Source organism: Elgaria multicarinata, chromosome 1 (assembly GCF_023053635.1).
Source record: "Elgaria multicarinata webbii isolate HBS135686 ecotype San Diego chromosome 1, rElgMul1.1.pri, whole genome shotgun sequence".
NCBI lineage: Eukaryota > Metazoa > Chordata > Lepidosauria > Squamata > Anguidae > Elgaria > Elgaria multicarinata.
Window position 1 is genome coordinate 114129131 of NC_086171.1, and position 20048 is coordinate 114149178.

Below are 20048 nucleotides of genomic sequence, written 5' to 3' on the forward strand. Positions count from 1 at the left end.
CAACAGTGCTTTGAGATTGCCTATTAACCTTGCTTTTGGATCTGCTAGCTAATGTCAGATATTAAGACCTGCCAAAATGAAACTATGGGCTTGTTCAGACGACACGCTAAACTGCTAACCCTTTTGCAACAAATGTTTGTGGGTGTGTTTAAAGCGTGGTTATGTAGCCACCATGGTTAGGAATGGTTCACATGACATTATGGCTACGCCATAATGTTTAGCTCAAAATAGTTAACCACTGTGGCTTAGTGTGTCATCTGAACAGGGTCTATGAAGGGTTGATACAAAAATGCAAGGGCATCGTTCAATAGAACATCTTGCAATGAGTAATTACAGCAACTTGTTGTTGAATGTGTGAACTCTTCTGATCAAAAAATATAGGATTGGATCCAGACATGCTTGTAACCCTTCACCCTGAAGCCCCCAGGAGACTGTGTACAAAGAGTTATAATTTTACTAGAAAGCACAATAGTAGCATGTCAGCTTTCAGTTCACCATACGTACTACATATATGGGGGTATAACTTGGGGGTAGAATACTTTGCATACAGACGGCCCAAGTTCAATCCCAAGCATTTCCAGTTAAATAAACTCAGCTAGCAGCAGGCCGAGGAAGTTCTCTGACCTGAGAGCATTCAGACCCAGGACACACACACACCACTACACACACCACCACCACCACCACGAAGTATGAAATGGAGCACATTTTTCCTGAGCATGCAAGTTTGGCTCAATGAATGCCACACTACTAAGAGGCAGCTTGTGGAGGAACACCACCTCAGGTTATACCACTGTTATCACCAATTGCGATGGAACAACCTGGACTGTTTCAGGGACTACTTGCTGAAGTTCTCCTGTTCCTCTGCCTGAAACCTTCTGGTGCTGGACTCTGCCTTCCTGTTAGATGCTTCACCACTACCACCACACACCACGGCTGCCCTCAGACACAGTTCCAGTATTTAGAACTTCCAGTAGAGTTCCTTAGACTGGGAGGCATCCTCTTTTGCCAGCTCTGAGCGCTTTCCCTTCGGTCAACAACAATTAACTCTCCTCCTCTCTGACTGTCTCTACCAGTTTTCCACATCTCCTGACCAATCATGATCCTCATGGTACTTTTAACTGCCAATCATCTTTGTTCACCCACCTGACCAATCCAAATGAAAGTAATGCTTCTCCTCCTAGACATTTTCAAACTCAGCTTGAACCCTTCTTTCATAGTGACTGTAATCAAGGCAGCCACAACTGACCTAGGCCCAATACTGAGTAGAAAAGCCAGGCTTCTTGCCTACTCATTTACATTATAACATTCCTCAGGGTTACTCAATACATAAGCAAACATATATAAATACAGTGTTTCTTCACACTGCTCATGTTTGATCTAAAGATGATGAGCAGACTTTTCCCATAGCATAAGACCAGACACTGTTAAGAATGTGTAGGGTAAGGCATGCTACAAGCATAAATTACTTATTGTCTTCTTTTCCCATCCTTTCCATTAGAATTGTGATAGCAATTCATTTAGAATTCAAGCAAGAGGAAACCTGGATCTGGCTAAGAGTTTGCATTTGCATTTATACAGTGCTGCAACATTTAATTAAGCATTTTTGTACATAAGTCAAGCTTTGATGCCTACAGCACAAATATCTCTTTTGTTGTTTTTCCTCCCAACAATATGAATTTATTCTCAGTGTTCTGCCAAATATTCTCTGGGCCATGAAAACACCTCTTCATGCTCAGATTAACCTTTGGCAAAATTATCAGGTCTTTTTCTAAACTTCAGTAGGTTGAAGCTGAAGCAATTTTTAGGGTTCATCCCAAGACAAACTGGCAGAACCAATACTTTCAGAGCTATACCTTTTTTTAAAAAAGTTATGAACTCACTATCAATTCCTGTCTTTGAACCTCTTTAAAGAAGATAAATGTGAAGTTCAAAAGAAAGGAAAAGCTTTGCATAAACTATGACAAATAACAATTAATATCCTTATGATTCATTGCATCCTCCAGGCATTCTGCATCACACTGGACTGAAAAGACTTGGAGGGTATCACTCTGAAGAGCATCTGAGGGAACCTAGCTCATCTAAACAGAGCAGGAACAACTTAACCTGTAGCAATCTCCTATGACACTCTAAAGGGATCATATGAATCATGGAATCACATGGGTCTCACCCAATCACTTCCCAACTGACAATAAGGTTGAAAGACCATCAGAGTTTCCTCTGTGGATTTTGGATGCCTACCTCAGTGGCATGGGCTATTGCCATAGGTAATTGGTTTCCACTACAAATTGCTATTATTCCTTCAGGACATTCCATAAATACAATTTCTGAAGCAGGAGATATTGAAAATTGCTTTATGTTATAAATGCTATTCACGGACCCGAGCAACACCGGGCAAATCAGCTAGTATCCAATATTTTGATTTGCACTGAAATAATGGCTGATTCATACATTAGTTCAGGAGCACAGCTGCAACTGAGAATCACATCTATGAGGTCAGAGTTCCACATGATTTGAATCTTCTTCATTTTAGGGTGGTTCAGATCAAACCCAAGACCCTAATTGGCATCAGTCATGGTGTTTGCCCATGCATCAGCTTTGCCTATGTTCACCAGGGAAAGATGAGTTGCTGGTAATTCCTGCCTCCTTCTGTTGTTTCATGCAGCTAATCTTTCTTAACAGTTGGAAACTAAAAGAGAAGAAGGTCAGGGGAAAGCATCCACAGGCAAGTGCTCCAGCTTTCCTTCCAGAGAGGGATGATCCACAGTTCAAACCAGAAAGACTCAGGCCATGGCTAGACTGGGCCTATATCCCGGGATTGTTCCGGGATCATCCCTGTGCATCCAAATGACACACAGGGGATCCAGGGAGCAGGCAGGGACGACTCCACCATTTGCCTGGGATAATCCTTAGGTCTAGTTAAGTCCTTAGGCTCCTTTACATGTAATGTGTCGCATGTTGCCCAACACTCAGACATATGTAGGAATCTCAAGTTACCAACACAGCGTAAATGATCATTTAGAATTGTGGGCTAACACTTTCATAAAAAGAGCTAAAAGCCAAGTCAGGTTTACATATTGTCACTTCATTTTCAAAAGGTAATTTCATTTTTGCTTGCTGCTAGGAATATATAGGCGTTCAGGAGAGAAAGCAGTGTTAACTTATTCATGGAGGATAATGCTACTAGTCACACTGGGTGTGCATTTACTTCCAGTATCAGAGGCAGTTTGGCTCTCAATACCAGTTGCTGGGGGACATGAGAAGGGGGTGCTGTGCACTTGTGCCTTGCTTGGGCATCCCATAGGCACTGTGGGAACAGAATGCTGGACTAAATAGACCTTTGCTGTGATCCAGCATAGCTCTTCTTATGTTAAGTCTGTACTGTGGTAATTTTTGTCTCCTAAAGCAACAAAGAGCAAAAAGAAAAGAAAAATCCAACAGAACTGAAATACTCATAATCCAGAATTAAGTGGAGTCAGATGAGGAAGTGTGTACCGGGGGACAGGGGAACAAATACTGCTAACATTGACTATTATACACATTGATGTACCACCTGAACTTTGTAGTGTTGAGTCATTATTTACTCACATCTTTCTCTAGTTCCCGTAAAGAGAGGTTTATATTACATGTTTACACCGAAATGGCTGCCAATCTTTCTTCCCAAGTACATATTTCCTAAGTGTAACATAAAAAAAAACAACACTCTATTTTTCCTCCTTACTGACAGAAAATAAGAGAATATCACACAGAAAAGGAGACAACAAATAATGAAGGTGACTAATTCTTGGTATGGCATAAATGAGCAAAAGTTTCTTCAGGTGGATTGGAATTTAAAAGGACTTCAGTTTGTCTGCTAGTGGAGCCCCACAGAACTTGTTCCTTTGCTTATAGTTGGGGAATATCTGAGGGAAGTTTGCACATGCCTAGGGTGACCATATGAAAAGGAGGACAGGGCTCCTGTATCTTTAACAATTATATTGAAAAGGAAATTTCAGCAGGTGTCATTTGTATATATGGGGAACCTGGTGAAATTTCCTCTTTATTACACCAGTTAAAGCTGCAGGTGCCCTGCCCTCTTTTAAATCTGGTCACTCTACTATAGCTCCTGCACCTTTAACTGTTGTGATATAGAGGGAATTTCACAAGGGTTCTTCATATATACAAATGACACCTGCTGAAATTCCCTTTTCTATGCAACTTTTAAAGAGACAGGAGCCCTGTCCTCTTTTTCATATGGTCAGCCTACACATGCCTTTTTGACTAGTTTTATCACAGCTTGTGCTATTATGCCCAGAGGCACAAGTACTAAGGAAAATACTGCAGGTGCTTTTGGAAACATGACTCTACATATCATGCCATCTAAAAATGGCATTACGCCTGCCTTTGATTACCATGACAAAATGGAAGTCTGAACTCTCCTAGATATAGATCGTTGCAAACTGCCCAAAGAGCTTTGGCTATTGGGTGGGATATTATTATTATTATTATTATTATTATTATTATTATTATTATTATTTCCCCCCTTTTCCCCAATACTGGGCCTCAAGGCAGCTTTACAAAATTAAAATATATACAATTAAAACATATAAATAGAAATATACAAATGTTAAAAACATAATTAAATGTAGTTCAAAGAAGAATACAGTCTTTCAGACTACCTGGACCCAAGCCATATAGGGTTTTAAAGGTCATAACCAGCATTTTGAATTGTGCCCGGAGCTATTTTAACAGTGAAGTTGTATGCTCCCTGGCTGCAGCTCCTTGAACCAGCTGAAGTTTCCAAACACTCTTCAAAGGCAGCCCCACGCAAAGGGTGTTACAGTAATCCAATAGGGATGTAACTAAGGCATGTGTCACCATGGCCAAGTCAGAAATCTCTAGGAATGGTTGCAGCTGGCGCACTAGCTTTAACTGTGCAAATGCACTCCTGGACACCACTGAAACTGGACATCTAGGCTCAGGGCCGAATCCAGAAGTACACCCAAGCTGCGGACCTGTGTCTTCAGGGGGAGTGTAACCCCATCCATCACAAGGTGAATCCCTATTCCCTGATCTGCCTTGTGACTGACCAGGAACACCTCTAAATTGTCTGGATAAAGCTTCAATTTGTTTGCCCTCATCCAGTCCTTTATGGCTGACAGACACCGGTTTAGCACCAAAGCAGCTTCCTTGGAATTGGGTGGAAAGGAGAAGTAGAGTTGGGTGTCAGCAGCGTACTGTTGGCACTGCACCCCAAAACTCTGGACCTCTCCCAACAGTTTCATGTAAATGTTAAATAGCATGGGGCCAAAACAGAGCCCTGAAGGACTCCACAGGCCAACAGCCAAGGACTCAAACGTAAGTCCCCCAGCACCACCTTCTGGGTCTGCCCCTCCAGGAAGGAATGGAGCCACTGTAAAACAGTGCCTCCAAGTCCCATCCCAGCTAGACAGCCCAGAAGGATACCATGGTCAATGGTATCAAATGCCGCTGAGAGGTCCAGTAGAACCAACAGCAACACAGTCCCCCTGTCCAGTTCCTGACATAAGTCATCCACCAAGGCGACTGAAGCTGTTTCTGTCCCATAACCAGGTCTGAAACCAGAGTGTAATGGATCAAGATAATCCATCTCATCCAGGAATCCCTGGAGTTGGAAGGTCATGTGCTCCAATACCTTTCCCAGTAATTGTCCAATACGTTGGGGTTAAAGGAGGGTTTTTCAACAGGGGTCTTACCACCGCCTCCTTCGGGCAGGCTGGAACCCTGCCTTGGTGAAGGGAGACATTAACCACTCTCCTAACCCACTCGACCAGTCCTCCTCTGGCTGCTTTTATGAGCCAGGTAGGGCAAGGATCTAGCACACACATGGTGGTTCTTACCTCTCCAAGGATCCTGTCCACATCCTGGACAAGCAGGTGCCAAAGTCACTTCCACTGGGTCTGTATCAACTATAGCATCCAAGTCAGAGTGGATCCGAGTAAATAAATGTAATATAAAATAAGTAAATATATAAGACTGTCAGGTTCTGTCCTGCAGCACCACCTGGTGGCCACAGTGCACCTTACCGGCCGCAGAGTAGTTGCAGGATCCAAGTTCATATCATCAAGCAGTCACAAGTGGACTGATGCAGACCAGCTGGGAGCAGCCAGGAAAGGGCTATATAAGAACTGCATTTCCACTCAAGCTTTGCCACAGCAACATGGTCTCCTGTGCCTGCATCTGTGAATCCTGGACCTTGCCTGACTGTCTGTTTCTCCTGACTATGTCTCTGGTCCTGCTTGAACTCTGTTTGCCTTGGGACTCTGAACCTTGCTTGCCTCTGGACCTTGCCTTTTACCTCTGGCCCTGCTTGAACTCTGTTTGCCTTTGGACTTTGCCTCTGGCCCTGCCTGGACTCTGTTTGCCAGTTCCACCACTGTCCATCCTGGCCCTGGCATTCCTGCACTGAGGCCTTGCCACCCATGCCCCAGACCCTGATGAAGACTTATTCAGGCATTATGTTTACCAGTAAGCTGAACACATGACTGAGGCCATGCTGACTATCCCGTGTCTGGAGTCATGCACATCAAATACCCCCCATCCTGATATCCACACTTATATCGTATCGCAAATGTCTGCAGGGAAGGGGACTTTATGCATACAGCTATAGGTGCAAGGGGTTCCATTTGACCTGGAGCCTTAATACATACTGCTGTACATGCAAAGACTCACTTCCTGAAGAGGCTCATGTTCTATGTATGTGTGCCAAGGGGAGGGGCTTACTCACATTGGGGATGGAGCTACTCACCATGGCCCTGCTTGCATGTTCAGCATAGTGGTAACCTAATGCCTGAGTAGGGCTTCAGGTACAGATATACCCATTCAAATGTGCATCTCTCTGGGCCATGTAGAGAGAAAATAAGAGCAAAACAAAATAAGAAAGCAGGACCATATCTAAAAGTGCTTCTAAAAAGCCATCCCATTGAGAGAAAAATCAATAAGAGGAAGTTGTCACACATGCAGGTGTCATATTGGATGGTTCGCTACCAATTACTAGAGCTTACTGAGCATAGGCGCTTCATAAACAAACCTGTGTTATTACTAGCCAAAAGTGTTAGACATGTGTTAATACTTGCTACTGTTTCTATAAACAAAAGCAGATGATTTGTAAAGTTATCAAAACTAATTATTATCCAGTTTGGAATATCTCATAGCCCTATCTCATCCCTATAATATCCCTATCTCATAATACAATTCTAACATTGTTTCCCCAAAGGTTCTTCTGTAGCATAAAAAAAAAGATCCTCTCCATGGGTAGGGTGTGTTTTGATATGATTTTAAAGGCTAAATACATTTTTTTTTAGCCCAAGTCCAGTTAATGCTTACACAGAGTTAAGCAAATGCCTTTGGGGATTATTAAGGCTCCACAGACCATTGGGAAAGCGCACTGACACCCCCAAGCATGTGGGGATACACTGTGTAGCCCATGAGCTTCTCTGACCAAACTCTGGAAAATTCCCCTATCCAAATGGCCCTAAGAACATAGCAATTGGCCATAAAAAGCCCTGCCAAAGGCTTATCCAGTCTAACATCCTGTTTCACAATGAGCATAAGAAGAGCAATGCTGACTCAGATCAAAGTCCTATCTAGTCCAGCATTCTGTTCACACAGTGGCCAACCAGCTGCTTTTAGGAAGTCCTAAGTAGGGCATGAACACAATAGCATCCCGCCCCCCATTTGAGTTCCCCACCAACTGGTACACAGAGGTATACTACCTCCGATACTGGAAGTAATGTGTAGGCATCATAACTCGTAGCCATTGATAGCCTTATGTTCCATGAATTTGTATAACCCCCCCTTATGTTGGTGGCACCCCAAGATCTTGTAGTAGTGAATTCCATAGTTTAGCTATGTACAGTTGTTTGTCCTGAATCTCCCACCACTCAGCTTATTGGGATGACCGTGACTTGGTTCTAGTATTACAACAAAAAAGGAAACTTCATCCTATCCACCTCCTTCACATAATATTGGTTAGACTACTTGTTTGTTTATTTGTTGTTTCAACCGTCATGGTCATACCTATGCATTTGTAAAGTTGATATGACCATGACGGTTGAAACAACAAATAAACAAACAAGTACTCTAACCTTCACATAATATTCATAATTGTATAAACGTCAACTATGCCTTACACACCTTTTATCTAAACTAAATAGCCCCCAATACTGTAGCTTCTCCTTGCTCCAGCCTGGTTATTTTGGTTGCCCTTTTCTGCTCATTTTTCAGCTCTGTAACATCCTTACTGAGTTTCATTGACAAGAACAGTACACAGTATTACAAGTTATTATTATTATTATTATTATTTATTTATATAGCACCATCAGTGTACATGGTGCTGTACAGAGTAAAACAGTAAATAGCAAGGCCCTGCCGCATAGGCTTACAATCTAATAAAATCATAGTAAAACAATAAGCAGGGGAAGAGAATGCCAACAGGCACAGGGTAGGGTAAGCAGGCACAGGGTAGGGTAAAACTAACAGTAGAAGTCTGCACAACATCAAGTTTTAAAAGCTTTAGGAAAAAGAAAAGTTTTTAGTTGAGCTTTAAAAGCTGCGATTGAACTTGTAGTTCTCAAATGTTCTGGAAGAGCGTTCCAGGCGTAAGGGGCAGCAGAAGAAAATGGACGAAGCCGAGCAGGGGAAGTAGAGGCCCTTGGGCAGGCGAGAAACATGGCATCAGAGGAGCGAAGAGCACGAGCGGGGCAATAGTGTGAGATGAGAGAGGAGAGATAGGGAGGAGCTAGACCGTGAAAAGCTTTGAAGGTTAACAGGAGAAGTTTATATTGGATTCTGAAGTGAATTGAAAGCCAATGAAGAGATTTCAGAAGCGGAGTAACATGAGGCTGCACCACCCAATAATATGGGCCTAAGCATTCATAGGACAAGAGAATTAAAAGAGAGAGAGAGAGAGAGACGGAGACAGACAGACAGACAGACTTTCCCAAAATATCCCCCCAAAATAGAATTTACACTGAACTCCAAGGCACCTGGAAGAAAGGTTCCCCCCCCCCGCCCCAATTGAACACACTCCCTGGATCTTTCTTCACAATACATTTAACAGTATTTATTAAGCTGTGTTCTCAAATTAGTTTAATGTTCAACCTCCTAGTACTAGCCTGCATTTAAAGGAATATGGACTCAGGCCTTGGGATCAAATGTGCCTATAGCAGCATTTATAAGAAGATGTGCATGGCCTAGGGTTAAATGCACATATCTACATGCATGATTTCCTGGATCTCTACCTCTCTTACACCCAAACGGGAGGGGTAATAATTGTGGAAAATGTATGTCACAGATGAACACTTGGGTCATCTTTGTGCAATCCAGACTGTGAATCATCACCGTAGACTGAGCCCATTCCTACATTTCTCCACATAATATGAAGGAAGAATATTTGAACTGGGTCCTTGCTGTTCTCGTATATTGTTTCAAAAATATTTTTGTCATAATCTTTCATGAAATAATTAGCATAGATTTTATAGCACTTTATTGCTGGGGAGAACCTCTCCCATATGAATATTTGAGTTTTAAATGTTCCACCTTTCCCTATAGTTTTTAGAATGATTTCTTCATGGCTACAGCTATTCATAACTTCTCCCTTACACAACAGTTCTGGTAAAAAAGAAAAGAAAAGTGTGTGTGTGTGTGGGGGGGGGGGTTAACCTTCAAAGTAACAACTATCAATGAAATATCTTGATATTGAAAATATATATCTAACAGAGTGATAAGGAACATGTTATCATGTCCCAATTTCTCTTACATCCTATTTAGCTCTCCATGCTTGCCACTCCAGATTTAAAATGTCCAAAAGTAAGAGGGACGCTGAAGTTGCAGAATGTTCTTCAGCCTGATACGGAGTGAAAGATGCTTTGATAAAAGGAACATTCACAGCATGCCATGCAGCACTCAAGTCCTGCAATTTGGAGAAAATGGTTAAGATAAGGAATGTCTCTGACAGCCTTTGCTGTGATTGTTCAATATCTTTGCTGCTGCAAAGTCTATTTCAGTGTGAATCATCTAGGCACAAAGCCTTAAGGAGCAGGCTGATAACCTAGGCCCTTGGATTTTGTTCAGATTCTGTTGTGTCTCTAGCCCTGTGTAAACGTTCAAAATTTGCATCCATTACAGCCCCAACCCCTCCATCCACAACCTTCCTGTGTTCACCAGGAAGGTCTGAAGGGGAAATGTAAATAATAATAATAATAATAATAATAATAATAATAATAATAATAATATATTTATTTGTTACCCGCTGAGATGGGGTACAACACAAATGCAAACACCATAAAATACATATAACTAATTAAAACATTTTAAACTAATACATAATTAAATGCAGCACAGCACATTATTAAAAAGGCATCTTAAAATTCAACTGGGTAGGCCTGCTGGAAAAGATCAGTCTTTATGGTTTTCTTAAATTCCAGAAGACGATTAAGTTGATGAATCTCTCCCAGCAAGCCATTCTACAAACTGGGAGCGGCAAAAGAAAAGGTCCTCTGGATAATAGTTGTCAGCCTTTGTTTTTGTTGGCTGGAGTAAATTCTTCCCAGAGGACCAGAGTGTGCGGGGTGGATTGTACGGGAGAAGGCGATCCCACAGGTAGTCTGGACCCAAACCATATAGGGCTTTAAAGGTGATAACCAACACTTTATGCTTCACCCCTTGGCAATCGTCTTTGCAATGTCAAAATTCCATCAGTATGTTTTTGGTGTCCAAGTAAAAGTCCAATCAGATCATAAGCCACTGGAGGCAATTTTTGCCAAGCCACTGGGGAAGGCCCCAGCAAGATTACAGAGAATGTTATTACAACTGCAGAAATATGATATTCAGATCCACTATACGAAAGGCAAGGACATGTTTATAGCGGACACACTTTCTAGGGCGACTACAAGTACTCTCCCCACAGATACAGAACCTCTGATGGAAGATAGAGTGATCTACAGTTTGTCCAGTACAGACCCGCTTAGTGATCATACCCCTAGGTGTACCAGTGACAGCCTGGCTGCCATATTTTGACCTAGCTGAAGTTCCGGACTAGGCACAAAAGTAGCCCTATGTAGAGCGCATTGCAGAAGTTGAGCCTCAAAGTTACCAGTGCATGCACTACCATCTTTAGGTCTTCTGACTCTAGGAAGGGGCACCGCTGGAATATCAGCTGAAGCTGATAGTAGGCACTCCTGGCCGTCGCATCTATCTGAGCTGTCATTTGGATTGACAGATTCAGAAGCACCTCTAAGCTGTGAACTATGTCTAATGGAATATGATTACAAACTCTGTGTGACTTGTAACCCCGAGAGCCCTGCAACTACATTCTACTAGACATGTCCCCTTCGCACCTCCCCAATAAACCTTGAAAGGTCTTCAATGGAATGGGCAGGGTCACAATCCCATTCCTTTCCATGGATACAAGTTTTGAACTTGTATAGAACTTCTCATAGTACAGTAACTGAATACGATGCAGCTAAGGGATGTTTGAGAAATGAGTTTCATTGTGTGTTTTATCAGGATTTACCCAGTTCATGCTTTCCAGACCAAGCAGTCGACATCTGTACATTTCTGAGCTTGCAATGTGATTTGCAGACCCGAAACGATGTGTACCTTTGAAAAAATCTGCATGAAAAAATGTGTACCTTTGGGAAAAAAATGTGTACAAATGTGCTTCAATTGGTGGGAGAAGACTGAATACATTTTAAAGATGCACACAACTAATGTGTATGTAGGCAGGAAAATACGCATGGATTGGCATCCAAAAAAAAAGGGGGAGAATGAAGCTCACAATCTGATATGAACTTGAATTGGAACAAGCTTCGAGATGGAATTCGGAGAACTTTGGCAAGCTCAAATTTTGCTGATTCACACACCCTAGTAAAATTAACCCCATTGAAACCAATAAAATGAGTCAGTTTCAATTTTGATTGAAACTATTTAAAAATAAATAATGTTTAAAAAGTTATGATGAAATGAAGTGCGATGATTTTCAGTGGGCATAGTCACGACTAACTGTTAGCTGGAAGCCACAAGAACCATGTGGTTTTAACAGCACTGGTCAGCTCTTCATTCCAATATAAAGCCACAGGCTGTCTTCACTCAGCAGACTTTGAGGCTTATGATACACTTCTAACATGTGAGTAAGGAAAACAGTGTAATTATGTCATTTTCAAAAATGGGGCTACACTTACTTTATTTCAGCATTTATATCCCCCCCCATTTCTGTCTAAGCAAGATGCAAGAAGCCCCCCTTGCAAAATTTAAAACTTATTCATTGTATTCATTTTAAATTTCTCTCATGCCCCTTTCTCACCCACCACAAAAGTCAGCCTCAAGGCATATGCCAACCTATATCAATATCAAAGCATAACAATGAAATCCAGTCACGAAGATCACTTCAATCAACTTCATTGCAGCATTCTTGAAAATCCAGTTTGGTTTCTTTCAAATAGCTCTATTCCAAACTAATGGTTAAAAGCCCATATAACATCAGGACGTGTGACTTCTAAAAACCTGCAGAGATATCTGATAAGCAGACCAGGTTAAGTGAACCACTAGAAGATAAATATTTGTTGAAACCTACTGTGACCATTTGAAATATACCCACAGCTATTTCTTCAATAAATGGAATTGCACAAGAACTGCACAGAACAGGCACAGTGCTTCCTGATTGCCAAAAGGTTTGTAGGAGTGAGGTAGGAAATGGAAAGCAAGAAAAAGAGCAGAGGCAAACCTAACCCTGCCTTCTCCCTATTCCTACAAACAGGACATCTTATTTGACCTTGAAGTCCTGAGCTTAAAAATAATTATGACAGTGCCTATTCAAGACTTGCATTTCCAGCTACTGTCAATGAATCATGTTCCTAGAATTGTAGGATTGGAAGGAACATTGGAGGTCATCTAGTCCAACCTCCTGTTCAAAGCAGGATCTGCAATGAAGGATCAGCAGCTACAGCATTCCTGACAGATGACTGTCCAACCACTACTTAAATGCCTGCAGAGAAAGTGAGCACACAAATTCATCTGGTTCTACGGTCTTACAGCTCATACCACTGGGAATTTTTTTCTGAAGTCTAGCTGAAATCTGCCACCCATTGTTACCAGTCCTGCCTTCTAGTGCAACAGAGAACAAGTCTGTTCCATCTTCATAACAGCTATTCAGATATTTGAAGACCACCATCATGTCTCCCCTTGGCTTCTCTTCTCCCAGTGAAGCATACCCAATTCTTTCAACCATTCCTTGTAAAACTTGCTTTCTAGGCCCCTCATCATCCTGGCCACCTTCTTCTTGACATGCTCCAATTCATCAATGTTCCTCTTAAACTGTAGTGTCCAAAACTGACATGGTGCTCCAGATGGAATCTGACCAGTGCAAAACAGGGTGAAACTATTAAATCTGATGATTTGAACACTATGAATTAGCTTTTAAAAGTCATATTGCTTTGCTGGCTCATGTTCAACTTATGATCAACTAAGATTTCTTGATCCTGTAGTGTCCAGAACTGACATGGTGCTCCAGATGAAATCTGACCAGTGCAAAACAGGGTGGAACTATTAAATCTCATGATCTGAACACTATGGATTAGCTTTTAAAAGTCATATTGCTTTGATGGCTTATGTTCAGCTTATGATCAACTAAGACTTCTTGATCCTGTTTACATTTACTGCTGTCAAGCTACATCTCCTCATCAAATAGCTGTGGGTTTCGTTTTTGGTACTGTGGGGTGAAAACATGACAGACTTTTCTGGTTTGGCCCTGTGGATTTCATTCTGGTTCCTTGTGTTAAATCAACTTGATCTCCAGTGAGTCAAGTCAATATGCAGATTGCATAATTTGGGGGGATTTTGAATTTTAAAAAGAAACAAATAATGATAATTGCTGAGTTTGTGCACATGTGTACGATTGCAGGTGTACCTGTCTGTTATGTAGCCCAGACAGGCATATTACCTTCTTGTCAATATCATCCTCTCCACACACTACTTCATTTGGACCAGACAAGCCATATTCCATACTAGTCAAGGAACATGTCAATTACTTCCCCTACACCCTTCTCTTGGGAAGTGTTAAAGTGGAAAATGAAATTGACAAGTAAGGCCATAAAAAAATAAAGGTTATCTTGGCATGGCTTATTCTTGATAAACCCATCCTGGCTCCTAGTAATCAATGCATTTTTCCCTAGATGAGCAAACTAACCATTTAATAATCAGTTCTAGAAACTTCTCCAGTATCAATATCTGTAGTTTTCTGGACCCACATTGTACTCCTAATGGAGGTTGGGGCTTGGGGTGAAACTGAGAACGTTGCTTACAATAACCTTACAGTGTAACCCATTGCTTTTATCACCTGTTGCAGGTTGGGCTGAGAGTGTAGTATACAATAACCCTCAGTGTGCTTCACTGTTATACCCCTATTGCAGGTTGGGGAGAGAAAAGCTTACAGCATACCTGCAGTGTATCACTGTTAATATTATAAATCGGAAGTGGAGCTGAACTAGTCAGAATTCCTAGTCAAAAATTCTCCATATTTCTCAGGTTGTAGCAAACACTACTTAAAAAGATTTTCTAAGCCTCCTCCCAGCACTTAATTGCATGTGGTCCATTTTGACTTGCAGGCGGGGTGGTTGCACTTTTAAATGTTAAATAAATAAATCCAGTTCGCACATGAAATTAGAGCAAGGAACACTGTCTTTGATGTTAACCACAGGCCCAGGTGACGTATGCACACCAGGGAAACACTACAACATTTTGTTGCCAGGCCCCACTTATTGTAACCATTTGTAAGCTCCTTTCTGAATATGGGGACACTCTCAGAGCTTGATATAAGACCCTTGTCAGGATAACGATTTCCTGGACAAAGGAAACTGGTGATCTCCCATATAAGAGAGAGTAAACACCTTTGTTCCACCATTCAGCCTGTTCTTCTTCCCTTGTCTTATACGTCCAGGCAATGGGTTTGGAGTTGAAGAAAGGAAGCAAGCTTCCCCCAGCTTTTAGCACCAAATCCTACATAGTGCTCTTTTGGGCACCAGGCAAAGACCTCCCCTCCACCCCCCAGGCATTTTAGTCTTTTAGCTCTGTTGTTTTAAATCTGTTGTTGTATTTTAAATCTCTGCACTGCTGTTAGGATTTATTTTGGTTTGTACTTTTATATAGTAGTTTTAGTTGTATATTGTATATTTATTTATTGAATTTTTACCCCACTCCTCAGCCTAAAAAAGGTTCTTGGAGCGTCTTACAATCAGTTAGCAAAGAAGACAGTCCTTTCCCTCTAAAATCTAAAAAAAGAAGAAGACATGACACACAAGGAAATGGGGTTAGGGAGGGGAGGGGAGGGGGGAAAGAGAGAGAGAGAATTAAGTAGACCAGCAACTGGGCTGGTGGGATTGTCCTGCTCCTGAAGGTGGGGAATAGAACTGGAGCCGGCCCGGATGTTTCCTCTGCCTCCTCCAGTCTCCCTTGTTCTTGCTTCTTTCCCACAGGGCCGAGATGTCAGTTAGCCCAGTGGTGAGGGGGAGAGTCCAACTGGATGGAATCTGTGGTTTTAATTGTTGCGAACTACCCAGAGAACTTCAGCTATTGGGTGGTACAGAAATGTAATCAATAAATAGCCCATTGCAGGGGTCAGGCATGGGACTCAGAGGATGCTCTTGAGAGCTTCTGAGAAGTGCTGCTAGTTTCCCCATTGTCCCATCACATGCTAGGTTACATGGACTCATCAGGTGAGAGTACTCTGATATGACCCAGGGCTATATATCCTTGTCCGAGTTTGGGGAGAGAAAGACAGGACGGGGCACCCCTTCCTTCTCTCTAGCCTGCACTTCCTATATCAGAAGTTCCAAATAATCAAGGGAGCACCCCATAGGCTCAGGTAAATAAAACAAAAAATACTTTAAATTCATTATATGGCTGCAAACCTATCAGCAAATTGTAAAGTGTTTCCATAAATTTGCACTGATATACAAAATGTTTTCCCAGTAAATGCCAGAAAATAAACAGGCAAAACCTGCTAATTATCAGCACCTTGGGAAACTGCCAGCCCTTCTGACTTCTTGTAGGAAAATAACGTTCTGACTGATTGGCAGCTCTATGTGCCTAATAATTTGTAGCCTCGACCTAAAAGCTCCACAATATGCTGTTCTTGGAGGTATAATGTTCTTGTTTTATGCATGTATCACAATTAGTCACTAACAAAACAAAAACAAAAAATTGCCTGTGGGGGGGATGGTGGAACTGGATGTGGAATTCAATCCAGCCAGAGTTAAACTTTCTATGGTCCTATTTATTTCAAAGGGCATTTTTTCACATACTTGAAATTCCTCCCATTCAAACAAATGTGACTTAGAAGTGCTTAATCATGTCCACTAAAGATTTAAAACCCTTCCTGAAATAGAATCTGTCTGACTGCCCATCTGTCCCTGCTCCCCTCAATTTAACATTCATTTCCTGTGAAGTTTAACTGAGATATGCAAGCAAGTAGACACTTGTACTCATTTATAAAACAATGTACACTAAGTTTGGTGCAAAAGAGGCTGTACAAGTAACTGTATTCAAGGTCGCTCAACTGAAGAAGTCAGATCTGGCTGCTCTGAAAACATTCCAGGAGGATGCAGGCCACTTGGAGCCTACACGGTACTAGGGCTGTGCACCGCCTCGGGCCAAATCCCCGAAACGGAGGCAAGGTGGGCTGATTCAGCCCGCCTCGCCTCGGTTCCAAGTCAGTTCCGGGTCAGCCCGAAGCACCCTGAAGCCAAATCCGATTGGCACTGAAGCTTCGGAGCACCTCGGGCCATGTCAGAGTGGCACTGGGCCGCTCTCCCTGCTCACCTGCCGCCATTGCCGTAGTTTGTGGCCATAGAGGTACTAATCAGAGCCCCCACAATATCTTAAAATTGCAGCCTGGTTCCCAGATGCAGCAGCGGCGATGGCAGCAAGAGAGAGGAAGACATGGCAGTGATGGCGGCAGGAGTGAGGAGGCGGCAATGGTGGCAGGTGAGCAGGGAGAGGGAGGTGAGTCCAAAGGACTCACGGATGGCCTTGCTACCTGCTTTCATGGGTGCCGGCTGCGCAGGGACTTACAAGGCTGAATTGCCTTGGAGGGGGGGTGAATCTCACCTCGGCTTTGGCACCAAGGTGAGGTGGACAATCCCCCGAAGCACCCCGAGTCGAATCAAGGCTGTTTCGGAGGCTCCAAACTGACCTCCGAGGTGAATCGGGGGGGACCATACACAGCCCTACATGGTACTGCTTCTGCCCTTAGATACAGTTGAATACAGTTACTAATTGTGATAAGGTTTCAGGCAAGCTGGAAGGGGGTGGGTGAGTTTAACGGTGCCTGCTGTTGTGCCTACCTTGAGTCCTTCTGTCAACAGACCATCTCCATCTCAGCATCACTGCTTTATAAGCGCAAATGGGTGGAGACCCAGCAGAATACTGTAAGGAAATACCTTTGCAATAGGGATGGGAAATGTGTGGCCATCCCGATATTGTTTCAGATTTCCTGAAAACATTCCAGTCTACCCGTTCTATGGATTCCTCTCTGTTTCCTTGCAGGATGATCTCACATGCCTCTTTGTGACACCTGATTCTTGGCAAATGAGGAAATTCCAGAGTTGGGGAAAGACCTTTGGTGGTTATGGGAGGTTTCAGTAGCTAGCATTCATTTCATTCATTTATTACATTTCTATATCACGCAATAGTTGAAGCTCTCTGGGAGGTTTACTAAGATTAAAAACCTGATCATTGGATGTCATATTCCAAAGTATTAGGATATATATTAGTATTTTTATGAAAAGTTTATATGTATGAAATATAGTAATCACTAGGGCTGTGCATGCCCCCCCCCGAACTGCTTTGTGGCCCGACCCGGAACTTTCGAATTGGGCTGATCCACTTCAGGTTGATCTGACCCTCCCTCGCTCCACTCCGTTGAGCAAGATCCGGAGGGGCGGATCAAGATTTCCCCCCCTTCCCTACTTACTTGCCTCTGCAGAGGATGGCAGAGCCAGGTATGCCTCCCTCCCCTCTACCCCCGTACCTGGCTCCACCGCTGTAGCCGCACAGACTGCGCCACCGGCGTAGCCAAGTAATTTCCCCCACTTACCTGCTTCCGTCACAGGCTTCAACTGAGGCATAGGCCTCAGTTGAAGCCTGCACCAGACTGCAATGGACACAGGTAAGCCCCCCTCCCACCTGCCCCCTTACCTGGCTTCGCCACCATCACTGCACAGACTGTGGCGCTGGCGCCAGGTGAGCCCCCCTCCCCCTTACCTGCGTTTGGAGCTCCAATTCGGATCCGCCTTTGGCAGAGGCAGATCGGGTTGCTCCGCTCCGGATTCGCAATCCGAATCGGAGCGGACTACAGCTCTAGTAATCACCTATCCATCCCCTGTGATATACAATTCCTAGAAAAAACTTAAATTAATTAGCCAAGAACAAAAAAGGTACAAAAACAAAAGACAACCCCTGTTGTGTCTCTGATTGCCTCTGCTCCGGATAGAGGAGAAAGGCTGAACAGCTGAGCCTGAGAGAGTTTGGGGAGGAGCCCTTCACAGGAGCTAGCTGCAATCCAATGCAGCTGGCCTCATTCAAGCTTCAGGAGCACAATATAAAGAACCACCCAGAGAGCTTCGGCTATTGGGTGGAATAAAAATGTAATAAATAAATAAAGCCTGAGATGCTGTGGGGTTGCTGGAAGCAATTGTTATTCTTCCTTGCCTTTGCCCTTGATCCTTGCCAACCAGCTCCTGAACCTTGCCTAGACCTAACCTGACCTTGGACTGGACTTTGACTAAGTTTTGAGGCTTTCCTGATTCCATATTGTTGACCCGATTTTGGACAGATACTTCAGCTTTTCACTACGGACTATATATTGACATTTCCTCCCTGCTTATCTCTTAAATATAATCCTATTTAAAACACCTGGGGTGGGTGGGAAAGGAAGAACCTTAATTCTGTACCTAAATTCTAAGCATAGCATGCCTGACAGGTTTCCATGGACAACGCTCTCTAAACCTGTGGTGCCAACACTGAAAAAGCCTTGCTCCAAGCCAGACAGGATTCTGTAATATGGAAAACAGGGTCCTGGAGCAGGATCACCCCAGAAAATCTCAAACAATGAGTCTGCACAAATGGGTGGAGACCCTGCAGAATGCTATTTCCATAGTGGTAGTCTATATTCAGAATCATACTGATAGTCTTTTATATTTCTTTCCAGAATCAGGAAGACCACTGCACATTTCCAGAGAAAATAGATAAAATAAGCACATGATTTTTATTTTACATATTTAACGTTGAGTCCCCCAAAGCTTCCTGTTATTTTCCTTTCCTTTCCATCTCATATTTCAAAAAGAGCAGATTAGACAAACCTACCGCACACTGGATTCAATGGGACTTACTCCCCAGTAAGTGTTTGTAGGATGGTGTAAGCCTGGATGCAGCTATGTAAATCATACAGGCCAAATGCTCTACCATGGAAACATGATAATCTACATAAAGTACCCTTCAAAACCCTCTACCCCAGACGAAGAGTACTGAGAGAAATTTAACATAAGCAGTCCAACTAAGACCAAGGAAGGGAATGTTTCAGATTACTATGGACCAAGGTATACAACCATTTTGGCCCTGTGGACCACACACAATGTCAACTGGGAGTCTGGGGCCATGTGCATGCACACACACACCCAGCAATCGTGCTTAAGTTCAATGGGTGGATGGAAGACAGAGGCTGCTTTGCTATATTTATTTCAATTATATTTACAGTGGTTTCTCTTTCTCTCAAACAACTCCCTTTTCACCACAGTGAATATTTCCCTTTCCTTTTGCGCTTACTTTGAAAAGTGTGCTCCTCTGAGAGGGCCACCACATCACCAGTCAGAGCTGCACTCAGAGCAGGAGACCCAGAACCCTCTGAGACCAACTGCAAGAGCATCTTCTATGGGCCCATTCAGAAGACACCTTAAACCATGGCTTTAACCATGGTGATTAAGCCAGAAAGCTAGGCCGTATTCAAAAGACACCTTAAACCATGGCTTCAACCACAGAGA

General features: G+C 42.9%; 1 protein-coding gene across 3 annotated transcripts in view; it reads right to left on the minus strand.

Moving 5' to 3' along the window:
* Positions 1–20048, minus strand: part of KCNT2 (potassium sodium-activated channel subfamily T member 2) — a 276721-nt gene that overhangs the window by 108602 nt on the left and 148071 nt on the right. The window lies entirely within an intron of this gene.